At 41.3% G+C, this 7,137-nt stretch overlaps 1 protein-coding gene across 1 annotated transcript in view; it reads right to left on the reverse strand.

The window, feature by feature from the left end:
* The window catches only part of LOC121289855 (golgin subfamily A member 7-like), a 30,030-nt gene that overhangs the window by 21,874 nt on the left and 1,019 nt on the right, over positions 1-7,137 (reverse strand). The gene's annotated exons all lie outside the window — the stretch shown is intronic.

Raw genomic sequence — 7,137 nt, forward strand, 5'->3', positions numbered from 1 at the left:
TATTTGCATACCTGCATATTGGTATATTTTGTAGATACGGTTTAAATCTAAACTCTGACATTCACACAATACTTGGAAACGTCTAAGGGGTGGTGATCAGCTACTAACCTGCATTATTATTATGCGAAAAAGACAATCTTTTGCATTTAGACATAAACAGGATACACTGTAAAGATTAGGTAAATTCGAGAGTTTTTTTCTGAACAGGCAGAAGGGAGCTGAATTTCTGTGGTCAACAAGTTGTGATGATAGTACTGGGAGTATAGAGCTCATGTCCACTTTTCATATACAGAAACTACAGAAAGCGCAAAACAAATAGTGACATAGCCAGAAGCTAAATGAAGTTTGTGGTGCCCTACCAAAATACCTTAACCTACCTTTCCACAACTGCACTAATGTAACATTTTGATTCAAGTTCATACATACTTTGTGCCAATCATCACCAATTGTATGGTGAACTTGCATCCACTTGAAGTTGGTTTGCAGTTATTATCACACAATTAGATTCTTACAGCCAACAAAAAGGGGCAAGATTCCAAGCCCATCATTTTGCTCAAATGTAGGTCGAGTTGAAATATCGTTTGAACCACAAGAATTACTCATTCTGTTTCTAATGTTATGGCAAACATTTTAGTTTTACAAGCTTACTGCCAAATGCTGCAGAGATCCCTTGCACTGCATTACAGCCATGAGTTCAACGCTGTAAAGTCAGTCCAGTCAGTGATCTGACAGTGAGAGACTGAGCGCTTGGAAATTTGAACTAGCAGAGCGAGCAACAATTCAGTATCTTCGGCCATCTCTTTGGAATCACCTGTGAAGGTATAAAGGGCTTCAGGGAGGCTGGCTTCCTGCTTTCAGGGTTCAGTTGCAGGGAGCAAAGGATGCACAATGTTTTCCTCATATTAATTAAAATAGGGAGCTCTGTCCTGAATACAACTGTGTTCTATGTGAAACTTACTCAAATTGCAACACCGGCTAGGAGAACAGATTGCGAAGTTTTGGAAAAACAGAAATCCCAAGAACCAAATCTTCTTAAAAGCAATCACTTAGGAGGGGCTGTGTTAAATATTTAAGTCAATTTGAGCAAGCAAAAGAAGGAGCACAAAGCATTAATAGCAAAGCTTTCATAAAAATAGACACCTCCAATAGCAAAGTTGAACAGAACACAAGTAATTCATTTGGCAAAGTATCACAGGGTTGGCTATCCTCGTGAGACCATAACCCAACATGGATCACCCTGGGGCAAGGATCAAAAAATACAGCATGGAGCACACCGCTGAATACCATCTAACCGTGCAGTTGCAATGAAGTGTTAATAAGTTGACTTTAATAAGTTGGCCTGATGTGGTCAACTATCCTCAAACAAATGTTCAAAAGGAAAATTAATTCCAACCACAGGAATATGATATGGACATCACAAGAGATGGAAATCACAAGATATTGTCTAGTCTAAGTTGAGTGCGTCCAAAGCAGATGATGTAGAAACCTGCAGCATGATAACCTGACACGCCAAAAGTTCATTCCTATGACCACAACTGATATATTAGGCAATAACTATTAAGTCATATCCTCCAGCAATACTACATCTTTTGTCAATAAATAAAAGTAAATGCATGTGCAAATTGCAAAATGCAGCCTGGTTTCTTGACACTTAGTTTATAATTTAAATAAAACTTGGAGAAATACAATGGAATCACCTGCTGACGTGTGGGGGAGGATGGAGGTGAAGAAGTTCAATCCTCAAAAAGAAGTAGATTTGGGTCTGTGTGTGTGTGAGTAAGCGTGTGCCCTGTGTTAGACTGAGTGTACCCCGCCTAGCACCCATTGCCTGTCAGGGTAGGCTCTGACTCCCCATGACCCTGAATTGGATGAAGCGGTTCTGGAAATGAGAGTGAGAGGATGAGAGCATGCCTCCATTTTCAATTTCACCTTAGCCAACCAGGTTTCATGGGCCTCGGTAAGCTTAACAGCTAAAAGAAAGTGAGGACCCTAAATGCTGGATGAGCTTACCTGCTTCTGCACCCAGCTGCCCAACCCGCATCCCATAACCGAACAACAACATGCCCAGCCACAATCTCCCACCAAGCCAACCCAACCTTTCAGATCTCCCACACATGCAACCCCATGCCTCAGACCCGATACATAACTTCTTCCTCCCTGTGCTCCACCCCCTGGCTGTGGCCTGCTTCAACAGGCGTTCTCCGCCAGTCAAGCTGACAGGCGATTTTCCAGTCCCAGCCAAAAAAGAAAAATCAGTCTCTGTCGGTAAACTTGGCAGTGTGAGAGCATCTGGGTTTACCTGCAAGACAAGTCACCCTCAGCAGCATCAGCCCCCCTCCAAAACACTATCAATTAAGTACTCAAGCAGGACTCAAAGAAACATTCTGCGTTTCCATACACACATATTAAAGATTATTTTCGCAGTAAAATGATGTTACCTAAGCTACAAATACAAAACCAATAACTTATAACCAGTTTGGACTGAAATTACCATGCAAAAAGATTGAAATCACTGTGGTGAAGCCAAGCTCAAAGTGAACTGGTTTCATTGCACAGCCATTGGACAACTCCAGTTTGAATTGGCCTGTTCTGTATAGCTCTAAGCAGATTTTGGAAAATTATTTCTGCTGAGACACCCAAAGTATATCGGTTGCACAATGTTAGAAATGAAAACAACAAGCCAACAACCTCATTCTTCAGAAAATTTTTCTTCTCCTTGCCATGAATGCTTACAAACATGATGGAGTCCAAACCCAGATGTACATGATGGTAACCACAGGAATGAGTTAGCAGGTTATTGGAACATGATGGAGTGGGGGGAGCTCACAGACAATAGAGCCCCTGCTTGACATTTTCAGCCTGGTCATTGGCCGGTGATCAGGAATCCCATTCCTGGCCTCCTTTGAACTCTTGACTGTCCTGCTTGAGCTCAGATAAGAATCAAGCCTGGGGCCTTCCATTCTGTATAGCTTCATCACACACTGCCTTTTGCCAAATTCAACATCCTAGGAATTCAAGCCAATACAAATATTTCTTCGTTTTATTTGTTTTTCAAAAAAAAAAGGCATAAGCATTGAATCCACTAGCATTACTTTCTGTTGTCAGCACCAAAATGAGCACTCCACCATCATGAGAGATTGAGGGGGGCTTATTCTTCTTAAACCGACTTTCATACCATAGTGACAGAGATACATTACCCTGTCATACAAACAGAAAATGATGGAAATACTCAGCAGATCAGTGGAAAGACAAACAGATGGTCTTTCACTGCTACAGGAAAAATATTTGAGATGTAACAGGTTTTAAGCAATTTCAGAGACAGGGAAAGGAGGCGGGGTGCAAAGCACAGAAGGCAACGTCTGTAATCGATGCCAGGAGATTGAATAACTGAAGGGATAATATTGCAAGGCCAAAGGAAACGGTAATGAGACAGGTAAAGAAACAAAAAGAAAGATAGGTCGAGGAGGTATAAATAGGAACAACAGAATCATCAACAGCTGCTGTCCAAAACAATTGGGAGCAGAGGTTATGATCTGAAACTGTTGAACTCAATGTCGAATCCAGAAGGCTGAAAGTGCCTCATGGAAAGATGAGGTGTTGTTCCAGCTTGTGTCACACTTCATTCAAACAATGAACAGTGCAGGGGGTAGAGGTCAGTGTGGGAGTGGGATGGTAAATTAGAATGGTAGGTAACCAAAAGCTCAAGGTCACGCTCGCGCACTGAACAGAGGTGTTCTGCAATGTGGTGAGCCAATCTGCATCAGCCCCCCTGATGTCGAGAAGATTGTATTGTAAGCAGCTCATACAGTAAACTGAAGTACACACAAATCACTGTTTCATCTGGAAGGAGCATTTTGGGCTCTGGATGGTGGGAAGGCAGGTGATAAAATGACAGGTGTTGGCATTTTATTTGGTCACAGGAAGGTGTGTCAGAAGAGAAGTGGGTATTGGGAGTGATTAATCAGGTTGTTGCAGGAGGAACAGTCCCTTGGGAATGCTGAAAGGGAAGAGGAGGGGAAGATGTGCTTGCTTTTACATATTATCTCGTATTCTGTGGAATGCCCAATGGAGGAATTGTGGGATTTCCTCAACCGAGAGGTAGCAGAGAGCTTTGAAAAAGAATTTCCCCTTCATCAACATAGAGGGTTTTCCTCTTAACTGCCCAGTGCCTGAGGTGATCACATAGCAAAGGAATCAACAAAGGATAAAGCACTATTCTTCAAACATACTGAAGTCAAAAAAACTTCAGAACAGGAAACTGGCAGCTTCAAGAAGTTATTGTTCATCCTGTGTGTGACTGCACAGTACTGGGTTTTAAATTTGATTTACACAGCAGTGGTTCACACTGGCAATAGAATCCTTCTGCAGAACTTCCCCACAACTGGCTCGTTCATGTAAATGTATTTTTCCCCCCTTATCTGATCCCTCTCTTTCCTCCAAGTTTGAACTCATTTAATTCCTTCCTTGCTCCTTCAAGTAGCACATCATCAAAAGACAAGACAACCTGCAACCAAGCTTCTGCCGGCAGCTGCTATCTTGGCCCGAGATGACTTTCTTGGCATCGAGAAAAAGAAAATACCCCAGCAAGGAGCAACACATTAAAAAGGGGTCAAAATAAAAAAAGTGATTTTTTTTCCCTAAGAAAGACCAAATTAGTGAAAGCATTCTACCCTCTGTGCCAAAGCTTATGGGTTCAAACCTCACTACCATCCTTCATCACAATCTAGGCTGACACTCGAGTGAGGTAGTAAACGCTGCATTGTTGGAGGGGCAGTCTTTCAACTGAGTTATTAAGTCAAGGTCTTGACACGATTCCGGGAGGAGCAAAGGAGTGCTCACTGTGACCTGGCCAACATTTACCCCTCAGCCAATTCCACCAACAAGTTTATTTTTCTCCTTGGCACAAATTGGTTGCTACATTTTCTACAAAAAACATTGAGCACAAATCTAAAGTACTAAGTAGGTTCTAAACCGCTTTGAGACATCTAGCTCAATCTCAGGCGCTCGGCTGCACTCTCAATTTGCAATAAAAATTGGTCCAAGTATTCAGGTGTTTTCAAACTACACCTGCATGACAACTTGAACTCTTGTGACTTAGCAGATAAGTTACTCCAAAACCAGCTCTCCAATTTTCTTCAGAAGATGTTTAATTTTAACAAGAGAAGGCCGACAGTTGACATACGCCATCAAGCCCATCAGATGACATCACAACATTTCACAGTGAAACTTGAACAGCTTGTCAATGTCCAAGCAACACAAGAAACTGGACTCACTTCCTGCAAGCTGCTAAAAAGCAAGCTTTATAAAACACATCACGCTTTGAACCAGGTTTTTCTTACTGCACCAGGTATGGAGTACAAGGGAGAAAACTTAGCTGTGGCCAAACCGAAAGATAGGGGAAAAGGCAATTGACATCACATGCAGCACACAGTGCAGGCACCGATGTGTCAAGGATTGACAATGGGTCAAGATGGTGTCGGAGGATGGGAGAACAAACATGCCATTTATCAGGATGATTTCAAGGATATATCATGACTTTAACGCACATTTCTCTATTTATTGAATTGAATAATTATAAATGGAATTTGAGGAGGGAACTGCGACTTGATTTTAAAAGCCCTTGATTAAATTTTCAGTTGAACTAAATTGATATGGGGTTCAATGGTTTGAAGTAGTACGGATTTTCACTTTATACTGAAGGAGAGGCAACAGAGCTTATATGCACAATTAATAACTGTTAAAACCAATATATAAACTATGTAAGACACCCTATGATGCTTCACAGAAATGTCACACAAAAGTTGACACTAAGCCACAAAAGGAGATATTGGGACAGATGACCGAAACCTTGGTCGAGTAAGTAGGTTTCAGGGGCTGTCTGTCTTAAAGGAAGAGATGTTTCGGGGGTGGGGAGGAATTGCAGAGCTTGGGACCACAGGAGCTGAAAGCACAGGCACCAATAGTGAATGGGATGATGAAAATAGGGGATGCACAAGAAGAAAGTATGGAGGAACAGAGAGAGCTCAGAAAGTTGCAAGGTCCTGCATGAAACAACTGGTTTCCAATCACATGTTCAAATATTTAGCAGACATCAAAAATAAATCCATAGTAAAAGTTCCAAAGGTATCCTGCTCATCAATCAAAGGCACTGCTTTAAGGCAGAATGTAATCAACTGTTTCAATCTTAAACATGGCTTGACAGATTTTACAGATTGTAAAATCTTGAACATCTGACACCAAACATTTTCGCAGATTCCAAGCAAAATTTGGAACAGCCTTGCTAAACATTGAACTGCTGACATTCACGACATGGACACACCTAAAAGAATAGTGAAGTGAACATAATATAGAAACATTCATGTCTGAAGGAGAGAACAGCGTAGCTAAGAGTTTCAGCAGATGTGAAGTGCGGGGGCATTTGGAAGTATTGGCACGTTAATTATTAAATCACATTTTCAGATGATGAGAAACAGTTCATGAGGTCAGCTGAACCACTCATTTAGCTTCTGGTCTGTAACTCACTCCCACATAAAGAAAACAAAATCAATCTACCATCACAGAAGCTTCAGCATCATGTCAATTTCTGAGAAGAGCCACTTACTTGCTGGTAACATCATCAATAAACAAAATTAAAAAGCTTGTAGACTTTTTTTCCAAAGAGTCTGACAATATAGTAAGAAATGACATGCTGCCAGCACAATGAAATCATACCCAAGCACTAATCAATTCCTTAAGAGTGGGTGGGAGCAGGAGAGGGAGAAGGGAATAAAATTATTGACCAGGACTGTTGCAATCTCAGGTCCTCTGAGCAGATTGCAACATGTGTTTCAACGGCCAATTGCAACAGGCACCCTTCAAAACAGGATGTATCAGACTTGCAGTAAAGGGTCGAGTGACAACGAAATGGATCACTCAAACCAAAAGGAGACGTTCAAGAGAGCAGTTGGTGTTAAGAGTACACAAGCCTAATTAATTTAAAGAACAACCACTACTTTTAAAAGTACGTCTTTCAACTAGTATGCTTTCCAACATGAAGTACAGTATCCTCAGATGTAAAACATTGTTGCAAACATGAATTCATTCACCAAATATACCACACACATGTAAATGGAATAAAAAGTACAGAGAAAAAAAACC

The sequence above is a fragment of the Carcharodon carcharias genome, chromosome 17, assembly GCF_017639515.1.
Source record: "Carcharodon carcharias isolate sCarCar2 chromosome 17, sCarCar2.pri, whole genome shotgun sequence".
Taxonomy (NCBI): domain Eukaryota; kingdom Metazoa; phylum Chordata; class Chondrichthyes; order Lamniformes; family Lamnidae; genus Carcharodon; species Carcharodon carcharias.